The 23826-nt window shown below is 39.2% G+C and overlaps 1 protein-coding gene and 1 long non-coding RNA gene across 3 annotated transcripts in view; one reads left to right on the forward strand and one right to left on the reverse strand.

Annotated features, from left to right (window-relative positions):
- Positions 1-23826, forward strand: part of LOC117952270 (voltage-dependent T-type calcium channel subunit alpha-1I-like) — a 237219-nt gene that overhangs the window by 65844 nt on the left and 147549 nt on the right. The gene's annotated exons all lie outside the window — the stretch shown is intronic.
- On the reverse strand, positions 773-22906 carry LOC117952650. Its single transcript, XR_004658463.1, has 3 exons — positions 22896-22906; positions 19358-19361; positions 773-899 (listed from the first exon to the last, which is right to left on the reverse strand). It is a non-coding gene; the product is annotated as an uncharacterized LOC117952650 (long non-coding RNA).

The following is a 23826-nucleotide window of genomic DNA, read 5'->3' on the forward strand; positions in this document are numbered from 1 at the left end:
ATATCCATTTGTTTCACTCTTTCTTTGAAAAACAAGAGTTATCTGTGATTGAAGGACTACTTATATCATTGGGAATAGAAAACTTTTATAATTGTAATTTCCCTTGCAGGATTAATGAAGTATAAATTATTGTTTTACACTATTTTAAATTACAATACAACAGTTTAAAAATAACCGTGAAGTTGAATCAAAACCTCTCTAGAACAGACTCAACAAAAACGGATTATAACATTAAGGTTTTGTTTACTGTTGTATTACACCGTATTATTAGTCTTAGCTAGATGTAGGTTACCCAAAACACTGTCAACTTATATACAGTAATATGCAGTGCCCTGTTACAAAATTAACTACTGCAACTGTTTCTAGTCATAGTTCCATTATCTTGATTGTGACTATATTTGCCATTGTTCATCATACTCCTAACCAGCCCCGTCAGCCACCGCCTACCAAGGGCCTGGGTCTGTCCCAGGTTTCTCCCTAAAAGGAAGTTTTCCTCACCACTTGAGGTTTCTGCCTAAAAGGGAGTTTTTTTTCTCCACTGTTGCACTAAATACCTACCCTGGAAATTCAGAGTTCTCGCGAGAGCACAATTTGAATTTGCTCAGCGAGTCAGTCTGTTATTCAGCAATGTTGCGCAGTACTGTAACTATGCCCTTGTAGCCGAGCTGCACCAATCACATCGGTGTATCTGATGTAGGCGGGCCAGAAGCGAGCTAAACAGATGACGATAGTTTAATCTGACCAGTTAGCTCCGCTCGTCACCCCGTGTTGGGATTGTTTGTAGTGTTATCCACTTGCGTGCAGTGAGATTTTCAAATGCATGGAGCCCTCGAGTTGGGCCATTTTCATTACTCAGTGCCAGACACTTAATCTTTCAGATTTGGGTTTGGATTCCCAGGCTACTAACTGCTTGCTCTTGGGGGAACTTCTGTAATTGTTGGGTCTTCGTAAAGTATAGAATGTGGTCTAGACCTACTCTATTTGTAAAATGTCTTGAGATACTGTTGATCTTATTTGATACTAAAGAATACATTTGAATTGATTCATATTTTACAATTGATTCAGAAATATTTCTGTCATGGGTCCATATTTCTAACTGTATTTGTATAAATTCCAATTCTGTGTACTAAATGCACTCTTATGACTTGTTAGAAGTATTGTAGGTCCTGCAAATTTAACTGTGCTACAACGGATCAAAGTGTATATAATTAGAAATGTCCTATTAGCAATATGAATGTAATTCTGTTCTACCTAGATATAGTATATGTATACACCTGAAGTATATTTTTATATACTATACTATATATTTTATCTAAGTGTACTCCTCATTTTGCCAGATCACAAAAAAAAAGTTCTTAAAATTAGAAGTACAATTTAGCTATAACAGCAAAACTCAGACTAGTTTATCCCAAGAACATGTCTGGGTAGGTGCACAGCACTAATTACCACAGGAATAATGTTAACATATTGTTATTCAGTCCTCCACAAAACACTGCTGATGCGTCACAAAGCAATATTTTGTAACACTGCAATTAACTGAAATAAGTATTTCATGGGAAAGGGATGTTCTGATGATCCCAATGAGAATTAGTCTGTAGCTTGGTGCAGCTCTCAGGTTATGGTTTGGGTTTAGATATCCATAGTTAATGAGTAATACATGATCAAAACTGTTACTTAATCTTTATAAACCTTTGGACCTTTGTACATCTAACTAGGTTAGATTCTAACTGGCTTAGATGTACAAATTAATCTGATATTTCTGAAATAATATAATTTTTAAATTATGTACTGTATATAGATGTACTGTATACCATTACTTATTCATATTTACTTTAGTGTGAAATATACTAAAGCACAGCTTAAGTACTTGCAAAAATACAAATCAATTGTATGATTTTATACAGCAGGGTAAGGGAAACCCTTTGAACTTATCATGATAAAGTTCTAGAATTTTTTTAAATTAAAAGCAGAAAAAACGGATGTAGTGGTCCCCACTGGGGTGTTGATTCCTATCTACAATATCAACCATCTTTTCATATTACAGGGAGTCATTTGATTCTATGTTAATATCAATAATTGTGCAATTAAACTGAAAATAGAGCCAAATTCTTTCCTCCAGCCACTAATTCCAGCAGTATGCTTTATGTAACAACAACAACTTTATCTAATTCAATCTTAACCATATTGCTACCCAAAGGCATGTTGTAGTTGGTGGTGGTTGGAAAGCACTTGTACACAATAAACTCAGTTCACTAACTCGACAAACTTGGACAAAAGTGGTTCAGAAAAATCTTTTAGCTGGACCTGAGTTTTCTTATTCTACACAGTCTAACATATTCAAACCGATGTGCTGCCAGCATTTTACCATCCTTGTGTAATCGCTATTTGTTTTTGCTGAATTGTACATTTCCCATGCTGAATCGACTGCAAAGTTACATAAACAAGAAACATCAAGGGAAACTCGTCACGGCCTGTGATTTCTCTTCCCTGCTACAATAAAGTAGATTCCAACTGGGAGTACTGTCATTGTATCCACATCTGTGTGATTCAACTGATGCTGTGCCGAAAGATGCGGAGCTGCAAATATCATGTTAACCAGCTGCCGAGTTCATTCACATAGAGAAGGGATAATCAAAGCGGCATGGGCAAGGAAATAAAATAGATCATTTGAAAGGCTGAGAAGTAAAACTCTACCCTCCACATCTAAACCTGTACCTGTAGATTGAGAAAAAAGGGAGGACAGCAGGGAGATACAGGGAGAGATAACCCAGAGAGAGAGAGAAGAGAAGAGAAGCAGGCTCTGCAAAGGGAAACAGAGCATGCTGGAGTGAATATATATTCTGCTCCAAACCAAATCGGATGGCAAGGGAAGGTCAGAATAATAGCTTCCAATTCACTTTCAATCTCCTCTGGACCAACACATGTGGCCCTTTTGTGCCAACAGCATTATTACATACACACACTCACATAAACTCTCACTTTCACACATATCCAAAGATACAGTACATCCACACAAATCCATGTGTAGCACATTGAGCCTCTTACTGTGTGTGCCATATGTGTGAATAGAAAAAAAGCTTAAGATTCCTATTTGATATTTTGCTCAAATACTGTCTATTCAATACATCTGTCCTGGAGTGATACCTCTAATAAGCCCACTGGTCATATGATACTATATCTGGCCGCTGATTGGTTTGGCAGTAAGCAGCAGTACGGCATGTGATGCCTGTATTGGAGCATTTGGACAAGATCTTGCCACTGAAATTAAATGAGCATTAGAGTGTAGGGTGCATACTGTTCGTTATTTAATGAATGGGGTGTCTGGGTGGTGGCATGGTCATATAGATAGGATAATGGATATCCTATGTTGCCTTTTTCCAGTGCTCTGCATCAATAAAATATCATTCAGCTAATTGACAGGCCCGAAATAATCAATAGACAAAAGAGGAGAGCTGTGAAATACCCTTTGGTTTATGTGATTGGATGATGATAGGATTAATCCAGCTAAACTGGATCTTCTACAAGATGTCTGCTCAACAAAATCAGTTTAATTGATAAAATTACTTTCCTGGCAGTGGCAGCTGGTGTTTCCTTTAATGATGTCTGAAGGTACTTTTTTTGCTGAACAGTGCTTGGCAGTTAGGTTGTGTACAGCACAGCATAATCTGACAGAGCAGCAACCTGATTGGCCACGCTGGTGTTTTGATAAATTGCCCACTTGAGGTGAAAGTGGATGTTATCTTCTTTTGGATGAGTTGTCCATGCTGTCTTGTAGGCCTGCACGATATTGACAAATCCCTACATTGCAATATTTTTTTCCCTGCAATATATATTGCGATGTGTAAAAAGAAAATCATTTTTAAAAGATGACATAAATAGCTCTGTTTGGAATTATAAATCATTCTTGACTACTGTGGTGATTTTGTAGAGGGAGTGCATCTACGTACATAGAAGATAAAAATGAAAAAGGATCTTTTCTAACGTGAACCATTCTTTGTCAAAATTTAAACAAACGCCAAAGCAAGTAAGCGCTGACTACTCTTCTGAAGTGATTTTGGAGGGAAATTAGGTAGAAATACGCTGGTTGACTAGCATGACACCATTTGTATTCATATAATAATCAATTCAGGCTGACGTGTATGTCAATGACTGCATGTTGCTTTCACTAAACATCAGGTTGTGGTTGAATAGCAAGCCCAGCTTGTTTGTTTGATAAATTGATCAGACCTGCATGTCACGTGCACTGTCAACAAACTCTGTGTATCCAAGAACAATTAAATCAGTGTAAATGAGGTAAGATCACATAGACTTCTGTAGTGGAATGGTGTTACGTTTCCAGCGCCGCGTCTCCGAACCGTAACTTTAGTTGAGACGGACCCTTTTTTCTTTAGGCTAACTATATTAGCTTTAGCCCGGCTGGTAGCAGCTTTCTGCGGGGGAAATGGGCCAGGAGACGTTGTGATTATGTTGCATTAATCAGGTGATTTAGCCAGCGGCAGCTGCTGCCTACGGTACTACGGAGAGCCTCACTTCCCATAACAATAACCCCCATTGGACTAACGTTGGCCACGGGGCTACCTGTCTTAAAGGCGAAGGGTCTGACGGTAATAATCATGGAAAAGGAGAATGGTGAAAGTTTACTTTTCTATTAAGCAGCAAAAAAGGATTAGTGTCAACATTGCATTGTAGTAACTTTGCATTGCAACAATCTTGCACATCGCAATGTCGATGCTAAAACACAGTTTCTAGTTTTAAAGACACCTCTGAAGTCCTTTGACGCTGTAATTGCAGTCTGTATGAACAACTTGCCTTGACAAGATGTGGTTAGCTCTGGCAGGACACTTTAGGTTGACATCACATTGCTGCTGCTCTTGGCATACATTTACGCAGCCTCTATCTGCTTTGGTTTGATTTTATTTAGGGTTTTGTTGCGTCCTGGTAACGTGATATGACTTTGCGTAAACATACACGCCGACTTTCTTAAGCCAAGGTGTGTGTTATCTGTATGCATTTTATCCTATCCGCCTGTATGTCTGCGCTGTATACAGCTACAGTGTGAATTAAAATGCCTTAGCGGAGTAATGTAAGTCAGTGGAGGACAAATGGCGTTGATACGCACACTAAAAAGCAAGTTTGCGTCTTGCCAATAATGGCATACCATTGGCGTGTCACACATATGCCATTACATGAGATCAGTCTGGTCCTTGAGTATTCTTAATTGACAATGGACTGCTCTGGGCTACACAAAAGTATAGCATTGACCTTTTGTTTTTCCTTCGGTTTTTGGATCAACCAATCAAGTTACTTAACTCAGATGGATTATTGAGATTAAAAAGGTATGCACATCTGCTCCTCTTTAAGGGACCGTATGCCCATTGTCCATAACACCACCTGCAGAGATGTTTGTGTGTACCTTTGGAGATCCATGAACATGCATCAGCTTGCTTCAGACTGCATGTGGTTGCCACCACGGTGTTTTGTATTTTAAATCAGTGGCGGCAGGAGGCAAAGCTGCCCTGACGCCTCTAGGCTACCCCTGATCCTACCCTGTATCATATATCACAGGCTACTGCTTTGCAATGTGGTCTCATAACACAGCTAAATAGAGAAGGTTGTAGAATGAAATATATGATTTTTGGCCACAATTAATACATCAGGTGTTGTTAAGTAACGAGTATCCTAAAGGTTTTTTATTGTCCTTGATGGATAATATTCATGTTGTTCTGAGACTGTTTCAAGTCATCATTTTTTCTCTTCTCTGTGGGTAAATAGGTGTCAAATTCAAAGAACTCATAGAACTCCTGTAACGCTTCCTTCAGTGTTAATTCTGTGGTTGTCATGGTCACAATGTAAGCAAGTTGAAAAAAGTTGAAACTGAGAACCTCAGAATGCATCAGCAGCCGCTCTCCCTCGCCTTGCCGCTGCTCCTGCCCTGACAGCGGTGGCATAGCTGTCATCGCGTGTGTTGAAAACGGCGGAGGCTGCAGCCAGAAAGCCCTCACTGTCTGAAAGCATCTTAACTCTAGCCTCACTTGTACTTCTTTCTGCATCTCATCACTGGGTTGTCCATTTGCTCTACTGCTGTAGGGGACATTAACATGTATTGAGCTTGAGCTCACAGTGCAGTGTGTACATGTTTACATATTGTTACCTTTGACCCAATATGCTTCATACTTAGCCAGTGATAGGTTGTGCAACGTTATTTTACTTGTATTTCTCAAACAAGAATGATGCATCTCTCGCTGCATTCTAGCATTTAAAATGACACTTTAGTGGTGAATTGTCTTCAAAGTAAACAAAACAAACTAAAAACTAAAAACTCAGCCACTGAGGCACAGAAGGAGTGAATCTTATGCATAGATTAAAACTTTCATTGTCCAGGCAGAGATGGCATTCTGTGAGGTTTATTAGTCCAATTTCTCGGCATGCAAACATTTCACAAGAAGGATAAAAGGTGTCTCTAGGCTCTGGTAAAGAACAATCAGCCCTCCCCGGTGTCTACCTCCCACATACCTGTTCACCTCTATATGTAGACTACACCTGGGGGCTAAGGCTGCCTGGTACCTTCAAAACAAAAGCACTAACAGATACTAAATTAACCCAAATAAAATACTAATGATAAATGCATGTAGCTGTATAATTCAAGCAAAACTGAAATTAAATAAATAAAGTATTTAACTATTATATATAACAAAATAATGAATGGCTCCAACAGACACTGTTTGAATTCCAAAGGCGAACTACTGCACAGTCGCCCTAAACGAAATAGTGTTATCTTTTCATAGGGGATGATAATTCTCATAATGCCTCCATGGTGCAAAATTAATTTCTTGCTAATCTCCTGCCAATTTAAAAAAGAGAATGTGTAGGATTTGTATTTCTTTCATTCAGACTGAAGTCTGATTGAGATATTAATGAGGTTGTTAGTTTGCAAATATTTTACTGGACTATTTATAGTCTACAGGTTTAGAGTAACATCCTGGATTGTTGCCTATACATTTTTATAGTTTGTCTGAAGTAGCCCACTTATAGAAATAAAGCTGGTTAGTATGGAGAAAATCAAATATCATTATATAATGACTAAGTGGGTGAAGGCAAAAAATAGATCAGTGTCGTAAATTTAGAAAATTACATCTCTTTACTATGAGACAGCTTTTAAAACCAGAAAAAGATAACACAGTTCTATTTCCCAGGGCAACACAGCCACAACCCATCGTCCAAAATTTAAGACAATATCTAGCCTCACAATGGCAATGGCAAGACAGCCGTAGCCTGTGTCCTTTTCTTTGTAGTACTGGGCAACATGTCAATATAATATCAATATAATAGGCTAGATATTGTGTTAAATTTTGGACATTTAAAGATTATAATGATACATTGCCAAGCCCTACATAGAAATAGATGGATGTTGTGGCGGTGTTGGCATTGATTTATGCAGCTAAATATTGTCTTACATTTTGGACAGTATCCAAAATTAAAGATAATATTTAGCCTAATATGTCAATAATGAAATTATATTGATATATTGCCCAGCCCTACATAGAAATATAGAAATGGACACAGACTGTGGCTGTGTTGCCCAGGGAAATAGAACTGACAGCTAGCCTTCCTCTTTGGGACACTCTTTCTCATAACTGGAAATGCAGCATGGATGAAGGTTAAACTTATTCATGAAGACATGTTGAAGCTGTCAACAGCTGTGATGGTTGGAAAAAGACATCTTCTGTCTTTTCTTGTCTATCCTCTCCCATTCTTCTGCCACTCATTATTTTTCATACTCACTCTTTTTATTGCTATGTTACCTTGCCTTTTCTTTGGCACTCTCCCCTGTGCTTATGCTAATGCCGGTATTAATCATTATGCCAATGTCACTGTACCTACCCATCAAACCGCTGGAAAGGCTGCACACAAGGACCTGTCCTTCACTCTTTTCTTTTGCTCCCTTAATCCCTTCATGTATTTATTTATTACAGTTTATATTTAACTGTTAAATGCAGTTTAAATTACTCATTTGAAATTACAGCCCGACCGATATATCAGAGGGCCGATTTTAGGCATTTCCCGATCTAATGGTATCGGCTATTATTAATGCTGATTTTTTTTTTTTTAAATATCCACTCATCAGAATCATTTACAGTGGCAAAAAAAAATTTCTGATATATGAATATTTAACAAAATAAAATAAAAAGGGACAGTCAACTGTTATGAGTGTTGGCGTGGCATAGTTTGTCCACCAGAGGACACTCTACGTCCCTGTTGGCAACACATCTGACTTTTTTTTTGTTATTGTGTTTTTCCACAAAGGAATTCAAGTTTAATTTCTTAAGTTTGTATTTTTATACATTTTATTTATCAGAACTTTAATATATTTTGATGTCCCTCTGCTCTGTTGTGACAATAAAACATATTATCTTATTATTTTAGTGAGAACTCATAAATAAGTACAAGTAACTAATGTTAGAGAAATCTTTTTATGTTTGTTTTAGTGTTTTTTTTTTTAAATGATGTATATCAGCCAGAATATCGGATTTTTAAATAACCAAATATTTATATGATATTGGCCTTAAAAATTTGTCAGGCTCTATTTGAAATGTTTTAGATTATTTTTTTGACTCCAATCCCATCCCTCCTTCACTGATTCTTTTCCCTTTTTTTTATTGCAACCACTCCCACTTTTTATATCTTCTGCTTCTGTTCTTTTCTATTTTAGCATGGCTGAATAGCAGTGCAGATGTAGTTCCCAAGCTAAAACTGCAGCTAATTGAATACTGAAAAAGCCTCATTCAAGCCAAACATACTAGTTTAACAACTTCTCGGATGAGCTGGTTTACTCATCAATGTATTACTCTCTGTGTTTGGTCTTACCTAGTTGTCACCAAATAAAAAACATAACCCAACCCTAAATAATACATGACTTTTACCTTTGCCTTAAGCATCATTACTAAATGGACATAAGTTTTTTGGAAATTAACTACACCATCTATTATATTTTGCAGGGTCCTCACCATCTTTTATCACAGCATTGCCATACCATTTCACTGAATATACAATTTGCTTCTTGGCAGAAGCTGCAATTCATTTTAATGGCGAACCTTTCATTCTATTACAACTATAAGTCTCAGTTCTTACAGCAGTTAAGAACCAGCATTGGCAATGGCACAGACAAATGAGCTTAATACAATTCCAGAGAGCCAAGTAACAGGACACAAGTACTTTACAGTTTAATATGCTGACTCTCATTGGTATGACTGGAGGACAACATCTGTAGGAGGGAGACAGAGAGATACAAATATGAAATTAATATAAAAGAGTGGTATCTTATTCTCTCTGTATGGTTTTCTCATCAGTAATGGTGCTTCTTTTAGGCTCTTTTATGGCTCTGAACCATTTGAAGCGAAACCTTAGGCTTTTTTTTGCATTAGCAGATGGTGGACATACATATTTTGGCAAAGTGAAAGAGAACACTTTTTTTTTTCTCTCATCAGAAGCAAATAGGAACAGAGGTACAGACAAGTCACAGTGTAATACGTTTGCCAAACATTCTTGCCTGAGGGTGCAGAACACAAATTACCAGCATTGTTTTGCCTCAATGCCTTCAGGTTAGGTGGACGTATGCTTGGCTTGGGTTTTTGGGTTCCCTTGGGCGTTTGTCATTGGATCATTGAGCTTTGTCTAGTGATACACTGTCTTCGTAAACTCTACAGGCTCTTCAATTTCTTATGCTGCTGTGAAGGATTATGTTGGACACACGTGAAAGATGACTACTGGTTATAAGTGTGTTATTTAAACACTTATGAATAATGTCAAAGAAATACAAATGACTCAGAGGTTTTCCATGTCAACGTTGAGGAAAGTGAATGGTTTTGTATAATTGTTTGCATATCTGAATTTAGCTGATTACTCACACCTTTGCTCTATAGCTTACAACTGATAACCTTAGCAATTGATTTTTAACTATTTCACCACAGCACACAAAACATTAGCTGTTTTTTAAATCAAAGTACTATAATATCCCTTTTGACATTAGTTGTTTTAGTCAATAAAAATAGCTGCTATGTTATTATACACAGCTACGCCCATTGGGCGCTCAAAATAACAAATCTAGGAAAGTCTAACAGGCTGCTTTACTAGCTATCAGGTAGCTGATAAATTAAAGCAACAAATTATAAAAGTAAAAGTGCAAATAGCTATCAAGTAGGCTTCTGTTTTTAACAGTGTGTGCGTGTGTGTTTTACCAACAGTGTAAAAAAAAGTGTAAAAAAAAATAAATAGCAGTTGCCAGATTGACAAAAAAAAACCTAAAACTTAAAAATGGAAGCTAGCTAGCAAGCAGAAGTAACCTGGGGATGTTTAAAGCTTTAACAGTTTCTTTAACTCTTTTTCATTGGACCTCAATGTCATGAATATCACAAGCAAGATTTGTTAGAATTTTGTTTTTATCAATATGCTTCAATTTTCCACCTTTACTCTTTTTCTATGTCCTTTTGGCTTCTACCGGCATTGAGCTAACAAGCTAGCAAGATGACAAAGTAGTTTCTTGGTTTTCTGTAAACATGTAATTAGCTAACAGATGCTGGTGTTGGTAAAACACGAAATACAAATTGTCTCTTTTGGTGCAAGGAGGCTACGAAAGACACTATGCAAGAAGTTTTTAATCTTGTTTTACGTTGCGCAATTTTAGCTGACAGACTGTGAGTCTGCTAGGTAATTTATAGTTACATAAAGTTTCCAAACGAGTTTGTGTGTCTATGGTTTGTCCTGTTCTGTTGACATCATGTATTGCTGCTCTGACTTCATGCTGGTTGCTTTCAATACATATTATTGTCAGCTTGGCATCGCCCACTGGGTCTGCAAATGCTGAAATAACACACTGGCTCCTGCAGAGAGATGATAAAAGGGTGTGTGTGTGTGTGTGTGTGTGTGTGTGTGTGTGTGTGTGTGTGTGTGTGTGTGTGTGTGCGTGTGTGTGTGCGTGTGTGTACATGTTTGTGCATGTTTGTGAAACCCGCAGGTCAAAATATTCACTTTTTCATACTTCACATAATTAATGGGAAATATCTAAAAACTAGATTATTTTCAGCCTCAGCTGTACTTCTAGCTCAGCTTTAAGTTGAGCTGGTGAGGCCAAGCTTTACATTGTTTTTGCCCCACTACTGGTAAGGATTAAAAATAAAAATGCCTCCAAGGTGAGCAGCAGCCTACAGACCCAAAGCCACAGACCCAGTAATTAGCACAACACAATCCTGTACATGGGGTTGGAAGAATGTTTGTATCAGCATCATCATTTCTGTTGTTCTCCTGTGTTTTCTTCCTCTTGCCTTGTCTCATGCTTTTCATCTCCTACACACTTTGAATTTCCCAAACCGTACCTTTAAGCTATTAAGGAACATTGTGGTAAACTGTTAATCTTTAGAGCAAACAAATGATGAATGGATTACATAAATAATATAATTTTTATTTACTGTTTTTCATAGATACAGCACTAATAAATGTCCATACAGACAAAGAGTGAAAAATTGAGTCAGTTCCAAATTAAGCCATTCTATTAAGTTTGGTAAATGACAGTCATTAGCCTGTCATTAACACTCTCTTCAAATGATTGCTATCTGCATGGTGTCATCGTGGGAACTGTTGACTGGCATGTGTTAATGTGTTGTGTGTTTTGTGTGTCTGTGTGTGTTTGTGTGTATGGGTGCATGTTTGTGTTCCTTTGTTCTGCGAACCGTAATTAGCGTCTTAATTTAGGAAGCGTCTAGTCCCTGCTGAAAGTGACACTTGTCCCTACAGATACCACACTTTGTTCCTCTTGTTAAAATTATGACTATTAAGTTTGTCAATTTGTTATGTCTCACCCTCATTATGATGATGACAATTAATAGAAAAATGCAGGACAAAGCATTCATTTTTAAAAGCTGCTTTGACGTATTGACCTCGCTACAGGAGATGGATGTTAGAGCAATGCAGAGAGAGAGACAGAGTGATAAAAAAAGGATATATAAATAAGGAAAAAGATGAGTGTGGGGAGGAGTGAATTGAGGATATACAGTATTGATGAGGTTTGGGACAGAGATGATAGGAAAATAGTTTGAAGGAAATAAGCTGCATAGTTGATGCTTGGTCACAAATTAAATATGAAAAAAAGAGTTAAGACAACTCGAATAATTGGGGGTGGCAGTAGCTCAGTCCATAGGGAGTTGGGTTGGGAACCGGAGGGTCACTGGTTCAAATCCCTGTATGGACCCAAAAAGTTGGGAGCGTGGATTGGTGGCTGGAGAGATGCCAGTTCACCTCCTGGGCACTGCCAGGTGCCCTTGAGCAAGGCACCGTACCCCCCCGACCGCTCAGGGCGCTGGTTCAGCTGGCAGCCCGCTCACTCTGACATCTCTCCATGTATAGTGCATGTATAGGTCCTGAGCATGTTGTGTGTATTTCAGGCCTGTGTTTGAGTACTAACAAAAAGTGTGTACACAGAGTGTAGTGCAGTAATTTCCCCATTGGGGACTAATAAACTAATTATCTATTATCTATTATCTATACTGAGTCTTATCGAAACAGGTAACTTGATTGTTGATACTAAAGTCTCACATTTTCCCTTCATAAAATCATAAAACAAAATAAAAATAAGACAGCAGCAGGCAGAACCTGCTTATCCACCGCCCATTATTGTTATGCCTTTCTTATTACTGTAGTCCAGCTATCATTGGTGTGCAAAAAACAGCAGTAATTCATTATTATTTGGAGTAAGCATTTGAGCGGAACTTGCACATTGTTGTTTGTCTTGGTTGAGCAGGGCTTTGTCTCTTAAATAACTTCCTAGAAAGCATTATTGTTAGTAAAATTATTACCAAAAGACAACAAAGAGTCACTGGAGTAGTCCAGTAATCTGGTCTCTCCATTATAAGATCCCGTCACCCTTCCTCTGCACCAGCGGAATCCAGGCTTCTGTTTATCAACTATTCCGTTGGAGGTCTTATTTAATGAGAGTCCTCAACCCTCAAGTCCTCAATTACTCTATTTGACTTATGAAGGGAGTGAAGCAGTCAAGACAGGAAAGGGGAGAAGTTTAGCCTTCAGTGTCTGAAGCTAGCTGATGTTGGTCTGGGTGCTCCAAGATGGTTATTATAAGCCAGTAAAAGTTCAAGAGGAATTCATGTGAAGGAAGGTTGGAAGGAAAGGGAAGAGGATTCAGAAATAAAGTGAGATAGGTGGTGACACTATGGCCTTCAGTTTTATGGTGATTTAGGCTTGTGGAAAGACAGTGGCAGACTGAAACGGTACTCAGTTGTTGACAACTGAATCCATCACATTCTAACAGAACATTATCTGTAAATCTTCAGTTCACTACGAGATTTATCAGCCTCCAGATAAACTCAAATCTATCTACAGCTGCTGACAGAAGTGTGAGGAGAAACACCCGCTCTGTCATCTTTAAATAAGGAACCACGTCCACTGAGTCTTATTTACCCAATCCCATGTGCATGAAGACAAAATGTCTAGACATTCAATTTGCCATTGATTATACATAATGTCCTGCATGAAGGCAGCAGCAGATGAAAAATGATAGCAGTAGGTTCTTGGGAAAGCCTTTCAACAAGAACTGAGTTGAGGGAGAATTATAGCCTAAGAAGATCAGGCATCGTGTAGGAGCAGGGGCATGACCGAGTCAGTGAGTAAAAGGTAGCGCCTGCACACTTATTCCAAGCTGCACAAGTTTAACAACCACAACGAATCTTTGTCAGATCAAAAGGTTTGAAAAAAGCAAAACACACCCATATTTATAAATCATGCACACCAATTGGTTCACTAGCTCTATGATGGCTGGTGTGGTTCATCCAAAAAGGGTGATGAAGGATCCAGAAACAGAATTAATTCAATATTAATAAACAAATCAATAAAGGACATAGAAAAAGTACATACAAAGGAAAACAGTAATGCTAATAATAATTTCAAATATTTTTTTTAATCCAGAATGGTGCGAAAAAAAACTACCAAAATTCTCATCTCATCAACAAATACACATAAATTAAAAAAAGAAAAAAGAAAAAGGGAAGTGAAAGGCAACCGTTTAACCCACCCCTCGGATTGAGCCCTGCCAATGGTGAGTTCCCCGACCCAACATCTTCATGTGGGTCTGGTTTGTCAGGCATAGGAAATCAATGGAACGGCCAGCGCAAAGCAGTTTTGCAAGCTATCACGTGTAGGCGGCTTTACATTTCTGTCCTCTCCATCTCTCACTCATTATCTCTCGTGTCTAGGTTAATCTCCATCATTTGTTCCCGTTACCTTGCTCTATTTCGGTAGCAGCTGAAAGCAGCGAATGCCAATTTTGAAATTGGCTGTGAAGAATAGATGCAACAGATATTCAGTGAGCTTTCCACGTTATAAATTGATAGCAGAACTTATATCTGCTATTTTGACAGATGGTACACTTTTTGTGCCTTTGAGCTTTTGCTTATGGCTTTTTTATGGTATTGTGTTGTAGGCATTTTCCACTGGTCTTAGTATTTTTAGCTCTCTTTGTGGTTTTGTTGTGTAATTGGTGGTCAGTCTGTTCCTCTAGTTTTTGCTCTTAGTTACACAAGCCTGGCAGTGCTGGTGGATTAAAATAGCATGTAACAGTGGTCGTGGGCAGGAGAGGAAACCTACGCACTTAATGTCTGCATCATATCACCCCCCCCATTACAGAAAAAGAGTGAGAATAGGAGGGAGAAGAAAAAAGACGGTAAGCACAGAAAATCCCAACAGATGGTCTGAAAAGGAAGACTCTGTGTGCATGCGTGTGTCTTTTCATTTTTTCTTTATCTAATCTGTAATTGCACACTGAGTATTTCCCTGCTACTTCCATTCCTTGTATCTCCCCATCACTGCCAAAAGACACCTGTTTGTAAACTAGTAGAACTTAATCCATCTCCATACCTCCAGTCCTCCCTGTTCCTGCAGTTTATCTACCTGTCTATTTTCCAGGAGGTGCTGGTCTGTTAAATTAACTTGTAGTAATCCCATAATCTCACTGAAACCACGGATTCCCTTTATGTGTGTGTGGGTTTATGTGTGAGTTTTGGGCTTGTAGCGTCAAATGAGTTTGGAAGTCTGAAAAAGACTGAAAAGACTGATAACACATAACTAAACCAAACTGTGGTCTCATTGGTGGAATGATAGCTAACTAAGATTTAGAGATGTAACGATAAAAATGTTGATAACAATTACCGTTTTAATTCATAATATCATTTTTCCTCCCGATGGATTACCACGGTGTGGAAACCATTTGTGTAATCCTTCCCAGCTTCATCCGAGTCTCCTGAAGTTGCCGTGCAGGCGCACTGCGTAGCCTCCAGCATGCGTTTCTTAAAGTTGGAATCATGGCGGAAGGAGGAGATGGCAACACTCAGGACGTTTATCAGCCCTCTGAGAGGACTATGTCTGGAGCTTGGGCATTTTGGTTATTATAAGAATGCCAAAGGACAGTTGATAGAAGATCGTTATCCTGTCTGCAGAACATGCAGGAAAAAAGTTGCTGCTAAAGGACATTGAACATACTTTTAAAAATCTTGCGATGATACAAAAACTGCGATAGATTTGGTCACTATAACAATTAGTTTAAATTTCCATACTGTTACATCCCTACTAAGACTTAATCAGTTAAGTCCTTTACAGAATGAATTTTCAATCAGTTGAATAATGAGCGTTGATGGTAATTTAATTGGCCCAAAATGTGAGTTTTTTACAGTAAAAATGCACACACACGCAAACAAAGCATGCACACCTAACCGAGGCTTCCCAATATGTTTGTCAGTGCTGGTTGCCACAGCAACAGGGCAGAGCTTTTCTTAAGGAATCCTATGGCAGCTGTGCACAGGCCATCTGGGAGAGAAGTAGAGGGGGGGACACAGAGAGGAGTCAGAGATTTGAGGAGGCGGAAGGTTCTTCTTAAAACTTTATTATTTTTTTAATTGTCCTTTTGATGACCTGTCACAGTTAGGATAGCCAGGAGAACACGAGGCCGGGTAGAGATGGCCCTATTAGAGTTCCTCCTCAATTCCAATGATTGGTTTTATGGCTAATTGCCTGTAGCTGAAGTGGTATGCTCGTCTGTGAAGCACTGCTTGTGTTAAGATTAACACAAAACATTCCACAGAGCCATAAGAGAAGCACATGAGAATTCAGACACAATTAAGATTATACTACAGGATCTAGCAGGAATGAACATAGCCTGGTGTATGTAAAAATCCATAGTCAAGCATATTTCCAAATACAAAACCAGCTTGTTGGCACACACTGCAAAATGCAGCATTGAGGCGGATAGTGGCTTGCAAAGACAATAATTTAACTCAAAGCACTCTGCCTAGAGCAAGCCCATGTCTATTTCTACATGTGCAAAAACACTGCCTCGTTTTAACTTAATAAATATTGATCTAAGGGTCTATCTATGAATTGTTATACACAAGGCATCATAAAACCTCAACATTGATCTTTTTTTAAAGATTATTTTTGGGGCTTTTCTTTACTTGATAGGCCAGCTGTAGGCAGGAAAGGGGGGAGAGAGAGGGTGACAGCATGCAACAAAGAGGTGCGAGTTGGTTATCGATCTTTACCTAATTAAACGTATAATTTTGACAGGTGAAAGACGTGGTACATTTAAATATAAGAATCTCATATGCTGACCAATAGTTTGCTGTAGCACACAAGTCAGCTTTAGCAAGACTCGGTAGAGGTTGCCAATCTTGTGCATTATTGTCTCATTTGTTAATAGTAACTATACTCATTCTGCAGAGTTAATGTGCTTATTATTCATAGTTTATATCACACCAATGACCAAACGGTTTCAATCTAACTAGGAGCGAAGACAAAAGTCAGAAATGACTGTTGGAAAGCCCAGAAGGCAGCAGGCCGATGAGTAATGAGAGATTCATAGAACAAAGTAATAGCTTCTGTTGTTACTGTCATCCTGACAATTAACCATGTAACCTTAGTGTGTGTGTGTGTGTGTGTGTGTGTGTGTGTGTGTGTGTGTGTGTGTGTGTGTGTGTGTGTGTGTGTGTGTGTGTGTGAGAGAGAGAGAGAGAGCGAGAGAGAGAGATGTGTGCGCATGCACTCCTCTGACCTGACAGCTTAGGGAAAGAAGGAGCTGACATGAGACGCTGTGAAGCATTACCGTGTGATATCCCATGACATTTGCTGCTGTCCAAACTACACACATGTACACACCATCGCCTCCACACACACTCCATCCTCCCCTTTATCCGGTCAGCTGTACTGGATCGAAGAACCCCTGATGGAAAATTCCAGAAAATAAAAAAGACCCAGCCAGCAGCCTCTCTGAACATTATGCAGTGATGGAGGAGAGGATAGAGGGAGGAAGAGGAGGCAGGGCTAGAGAGCGCGAAGAACTGAAAGATAAATGCCAATGTGAGACCAGTTTTAGGTGAGATAAATGTGTGAAGGACAAAAAAGGGAAGACCAAAGCAGTAAATGTTGTTAGAATAAATGACTGTGCTGACTGTTGAATGGGCTGAGTGCAGCACAGTACTTTACATTAAGTCTACACTTTTAGAAAACTACAGCAGGTAAAGTTTCATGCTCAGCAAGAGGTGACATCCTTCCTTTTGCAAAACACAAGGAAAAATCACAAATCCCCATGGTTATGCAAATGTATGGCTCATACCGATTCAAAACCCATTTAGACAGGCACCAATCCTAGGCAAATCAAGGGTCCTAGGAATAGTCCTAGCATGTAACTCCCCCTAAAATTCAGTTCTTTAAAATAATTTTCCATTTAAGTATGCGTTAAGGCTCCCATCTCTCAAAAGAAAAGCCTCGGAACACACTAAAGCGACACTGACTTATGCGTACGTTCTGCATGTGTGCGACTTAACACGTCTCCATAGTAGCAGGCAACGCTAATCTGTATTGTCGCCCAAAATATGAAAACCACAAATGACGTAACATGTCTCTTGACCAAGTTAACACAGAGCACGTCGTCTCCAGTCATTGTTATCATCAGAGAGTTTGGATAGTAGTCAAGAAGGATTGTTGTTGTCATTACTCGCTGAATGGAAGATAATACAATGGCTAGTAATAAGAAGATATTGGTGTTGTCAGCTCCGGTTTTCTCATGCATTGATTTGCTAGCTAAGGGCTAGCGCTTCACCAATCAGATTGGTCATTGAGTCCGATTGCCCTCTAGCCGATTCAGCAAGTCGAATCAGCCAAAATGAACACTGACGGTTCCTCCGAATGATGGCAGCACGGAACACACCGAACAGGCTTGAGTCACCGACCTTGCCAGACTGTCCGACAGCTGACAATTGGTTGGTTTATCAGAGATGTTATGTTCTGCTATTTGAAACTTTACCTAGAATCTGAGGCACTGAGGTTTCTATTTTTTGCTCTTTTGTGGGCAACTGTATTTTCTAAATGTCTCTCACAAATTGCTCCTCCTGTTTCATAGTTTCTTTAGCAGTAGTGGGAAATGGATGCAGACAGGATGTTTCGTGGTAGAATGGATTGTCCTTAAGGACACCAAAGCCCCCAACCAAAATACACCCCGGAATCTTGCTGTCTCTCTGTGTCCTTTTCCCCTCTCTTTGCGACTATTAACTTCATTTGAGTCAATTGGTTGCCATGGAAACCGGAGGTCGTTTGCCTCCGTCGTGTCTCTTTGGATACAATAAAAACAAGAGAAAGAAAAAAGGCAGAGAGACATTGAGAAAGGGGTTAGAAAAGAGTGACGCCACGCAGGGATGTATTAAGAATTCATTTAGCACCCGCTGCCACACACTTCAGCCTCCAAGCTCTTTCCGGCTCTGTCACGCTGATGCTATCACATTCAAATCTTATGGGTAATGGTCTCTGAGGCCACAGGATTTCATCTGACCAAGTTTCCTGCCAGCGGTATGATGTAACTGAATCTGCTCCTGGAGCTTTGGATCATCAAACCTTGGCCTAAGACCTTCACTGTCCGGGGGTTGGACCTTGGCTGTGCATGGAAAATCACAGCGTCCCAACATTAATGTAAAATGTTTTGGAGCTGAAATGAGTTGATTTAATCAGTATGTCAATATTTAGAAGATTATTAACTGTAATTCATCATTTTAATTATGATAAATGAGAAAAAAATGTTTAAGCAAAGACTGAAAGCTTAATGACTGTAGCGTTACTTGGACTTTCAGAACTTGTGATGGCCATTTAAAAAATGTTTTAGATGGGGGAGACTTGATTAATTAGAAAATGTATTCATTAATTAACACATCTTTAAGTAAGATACTTGCCGGCAAACTGGGATTGGACCAGTATAGTAGTTTGATGAAATTTAATGCAAGTGACTGTGTTACAGAGGCCTATCACTTCGGTAAAAGACCTGGCTTACTCTCAGAATTTCATTAGTATTGCATATATGGAAGTGTGTGTGTGTGTGTGTGTGTGTGTGTGTGTGTGTGTGTGTGTGTGTGTGTGTGTGTGTGTGTGTGTGTGTGTGTGTGTGTGTGTGTGTGTGTGTGTGTGTGTGTGTGTGTGTGTGTGTGTGTGTGTGTGTGTGTGTGTGTGTGTGTGTGTGTGTGTGTGTGTGTGTGTGTGTGTGTGTTTTTTCCAGGATTGCTTTAGATGCTCCTTTTAGCTGTTCACCCTTTTCAATGACAAAAAAAATCTATCTATTAGGGAACACCCAAAAATGCTCCAATTCATCAGAAAGCTATCAGGAAGCTCCATCAGTCACGCTGTACTTCCAGCTATTTCATTGCAGCTGCTCAGTGGCCCACATTGAAATACTGTAGGTGTTCCCGGCAGCCTCCAGTAGTGAGTGACAGGCGCTGGATGAATGTGAAGCAGAGCATGCTGAAAAATACTACCCAATTTTCAATCACTCCCTGGAAAAAAAAAAGAAGGTTAAATAATTCTGGAAAATAAAACTATTCCTGTGTAAGTCTTCTTGGAAGACTCTCTCTGTAATAGACCTTTGTGCTTTGAATTTCACCTCATTCGCCATCCAATTGTAGTGTTAATGTGCAGTATGTGTGTATTTGTCTGCTTGAGAGACGAAAAAAAAGATAAAGTGTCTCCTCCAAGGCACTTAAACTAATTGACTCGTTTTTCAGAAGTGGAGAGCGACAAGCCAGACACTTGCAGATTGTTAAAGGCAGCTCATGTATAGGTGGCGTGCATGAAAAGCTAAACTGGAATGCTGGACATTTTGGCAACTAGTTGAGGATGTTTTTATAGAATGCATTGGAAATAATGCAATGGAAATAAGCCCCGAGATAATCCTTAGAGCGTTAGCCCAAAGGCTGACATCATTACATAGACTGGTGGAAATAAGAAAGTGCTGACCTGCGGTTTTATGCAGCCATGTTTTTACATTAAAGTGTGATTTCATATATCTGGAAAGGCAGCGCTTTTGAGGTGCTGTGTTCACTGGCGCCGCCTGCAGAGTCTCACCACAAGCTCAGTGACCCCAACGGCTGATATCTCTGTCCTCATTATTTAGGAAGGGCTAGCTACAGAAAATAGCTGAAGTGGCACATGTGTACGTAGTGTGTGAATGTGTATTTGTTTGCCTGGGGTATGGGCCTGCCTGTGGAATGATAACATCTTTTGAATATTTCAATTATTTGTGAGCGGACCTAAAAATGTATTGATTTTCTTGCACATAAATGAAAACTAAATAATATGCTGAACACATGAACAAGCAGAACACATCTAATCCTAGACAAAACTCAAACTTGGCTCATCTTCTATGTTGTATATTTAAAGTTGCCATATTTTGAAAAAAAAAAAGAAAAATCATTTTTTTCTGGGATTTGCGGTTTTATTTTGTGTCTCTGGTGCTTGCACAGGCGTACAAACTTGGAGTCTTCGGGTGAGCTGTTCAAAGTCTGCACGGCTTTCTACATCACTAGCCGTGACGAGGTGGCTAACCGTAGCATGCTTGCACTGCTATGCTAGCTCGTTCTCTATGGCAAAACACTGCTACAACACACACTAGTTCACCATAATCTCCAAAAGAACTACTTCCATGTCCCTGTTCTGCAGGTATTCCACAAGTGCCCCTTGTTTAGAAGAAGTCTCCCAGCTAATCCTGCCTTGTACTGACCAGAGTTGGAGAAAGAGTTATCTAGCTGATGGGATCTTACCTAGCTACATTTTACTTGTTGTCTTCAGTACCACGTACATTTCTACAGTGCTAATTCAGTACAATAACAACGGCATGTAATACCCACTACTCAGTGTTCACTCAAAGTTTTCCTTCTTAAACATTAACACTGTTTTCAGTCACTTTTCTTAGTTCCTGGTTCGCTGATAAGCCAGTGAAACTCAATGAAAGTCCTGATAAGATGTTTCACAATGAATGCCTTCCACTGGCTCAATGAGCTCAATTCCTCAACTCCCTGGTAGGCTTTTAATTTTAAAAAAGGAAGCAAGGGTTGAGTTTCAGTAGCTTCTTTAATTGAGGCTCGGGTATTATTTCAAACCAGTTTTTATTTGAGACTTGTCAATAAGTCTTCATAGGTTGTCTCTATTTAATACGCCGATTCTCAACCAATTCAGACATTAACAGTAACCATTAAGCCCGGCCTCACTGTTGTCTGTATTATTATTTTTTTTCTACAGTTTTTGTCGTTTCCATATTTGTAAATGCAACGTGCTAATGTATATCTCTCCACCCCATGTATTTTTTTGAATAGCCAGAAGTTGGCATCCAGTATTTTTGAAAGCGATATTTAAAAGGTATAACCCAGTTTAAAAAAAGGATCCTACAGCATCAATTGCTGTGTGTGAGATGTTAGTTTGTGTGGTCGGACGAACGAGTGTTACCTTTTCTTGCACATGCCTCCCTGCAGCGCTGAATATTACTCTTTGAATGATCCCCATCAGCTGACACACATTGATTTAATGTGTGATGTAATGTGAGACTTGATGCCCAAAAGTGAGTGTGTGTGTGTGTGTTTGTGTGTGTTTGTCTGTATGTGAATGTGTGCACACGCGTGGGTGGGTGAGTGTTAGAGTTTATGTTTTTGAACATGTTGCTTGGTTTTCACGTGCTTATTGGCATATGTGTACTTCCCTGCTTGTGTGTGTTGATGAGTGGGCGATTGTGTGCCTGTGTGCACAGCTCTGTCCGTGTGTTTGTGTATGCATGTGTTTTGCCCACTGACAGCCTATCTTTATACATGCTGTGATATCAACATTAGTCCATCTCTTTCTTGAAAGGTTCATGCAAGGCCAAGAGAAGCATGTTAACAATTCATTCTTTTCTGGGAATTCTGTCTGTTTCAAATGTTAAGCGTATTACGTTAAGCTACAAACAGGCTACCCCGCTTTTCTTCTTCTGTGTACTTGTTGTACTGTAGGCCGCCGCGGGAGCACTTCAGCATCCTGTGCTGCATAGCCTCGGGAAAGGATTTGACCACAAGGGTTATTACAGCACATCCTCCTTCACATGCTTGTTAACCAAGCAGAGCGCTCACTCCCTCAACACACAGAAAATGCATATTGAATCACTCGGTCACACTCCGCTGCTTTGTTTCTGTTGTTTTTATTCTCTGGCATGCCGCTTGGTTTTGCATGTTGCCTGTTAACGTTTCCTCCGAATCACGCTGTGGTACTCTGAAACCATCAACACAGATATTTTCTGTGTTGTACAGCCATTTTTCTGACTAGTCAGACTGAAATGGGATTGTCCTCTTAGGAACCACAGGTTAAATTTTGAATTTATTTGGGCGAGCATGGTGTGCGTGTTAGGGGAATAATACAGTTAGATGGGTATAGCCAGTTTAATAGTGTAGGCTTACACTAGGGCTGCACAATTAATCACAATTGTATTAAAATAACTTTATGGACTAGTGCAGTATCCAAATCGCAGGGGGGCACAATATTTCTCAATAGCAAAATATGTCTCAAACCATTCTGAAGGAAGAATTGTTGCGCTCCAGAGACGTCACGGCCTACAAATCCTATTCTAAACTAAAGAAAAAATATTTTGTGTGGTATAGCTCCTCGCATAAATCACACTATAATCATTTTAATTTCTTTCAATGTTAATAATTATCAATGAAAAGGAGAATACTGAATCAAGAATGTCATTTTCAATCAAAATAATCCCAATCAGATATTTTCCTCATATCGTGCAGCCCTAGCGTACACATATTGAAAGTCTCTTAATGGATGTTTCATCGCCACTACAAACGGTGCCTTCTCATAAGGTCTGCACATTAACGGCAACATTTCAAGAGTAGTGAAAAAGCATGGCAGGTTCTAAAAGTCAAAGCTGCACATTAAAACTGACATTTTGTGACTGAATTGGACCCTACATTCGTTACTTTAGTGTTGTTACCCACAACCCATCTCCCACACCAAAGGCATGTGTCGTATCCACTGCGCCATCACAAACACTCTGAGTACGTTAAAAAGTCTCTCCGGCACTTTGGATTTAACAATGTGATTTGACACTAGAGGAACTGCTCTGTGTCATATTTAGACTATGTGCAGCCTGTACAGTTTAAAGGTCACACACACTATGATACTAGCTATCATTTGTAGTTCTGACTCATGCACCTTGAGGGCCTGTTTCACTTAAGGGGCATTGCCGTTTTTAAATGACTCTTTTTTTGTTCATTCTCACCACTTTTGTTTTTTTACATTTTTGCATTTAATTTAGCTGTAGCTTATCCAAACCGACTTCCAATAAGTGCATTTGACCATGAAGGTATCATATACATTAGCTTCAAATAACCGCATGTAAGTGCATTTTTCTCTATTTTCCCCCCTTATTTTAATTTAGCATCATCTTTTTAGCCAAGGCGCAGAAGAGATTTCTGTCACCATTGTTGTTGA

The sequence above is a fragment of the Etheostoma cragini genome, chromosome 2 (assembly GCF_013103735.1).
Source record: "Etheostoma cragini isolate CJK2018 chromosome 2, CSU_Ecrag_1.0, whole genome shotgun sequence".
NCBI lineage: Eukaryota > Metazoa > Chordata > Actinopteri > Perciformes > Percidae > Etheostoma > Etheostoma cragini.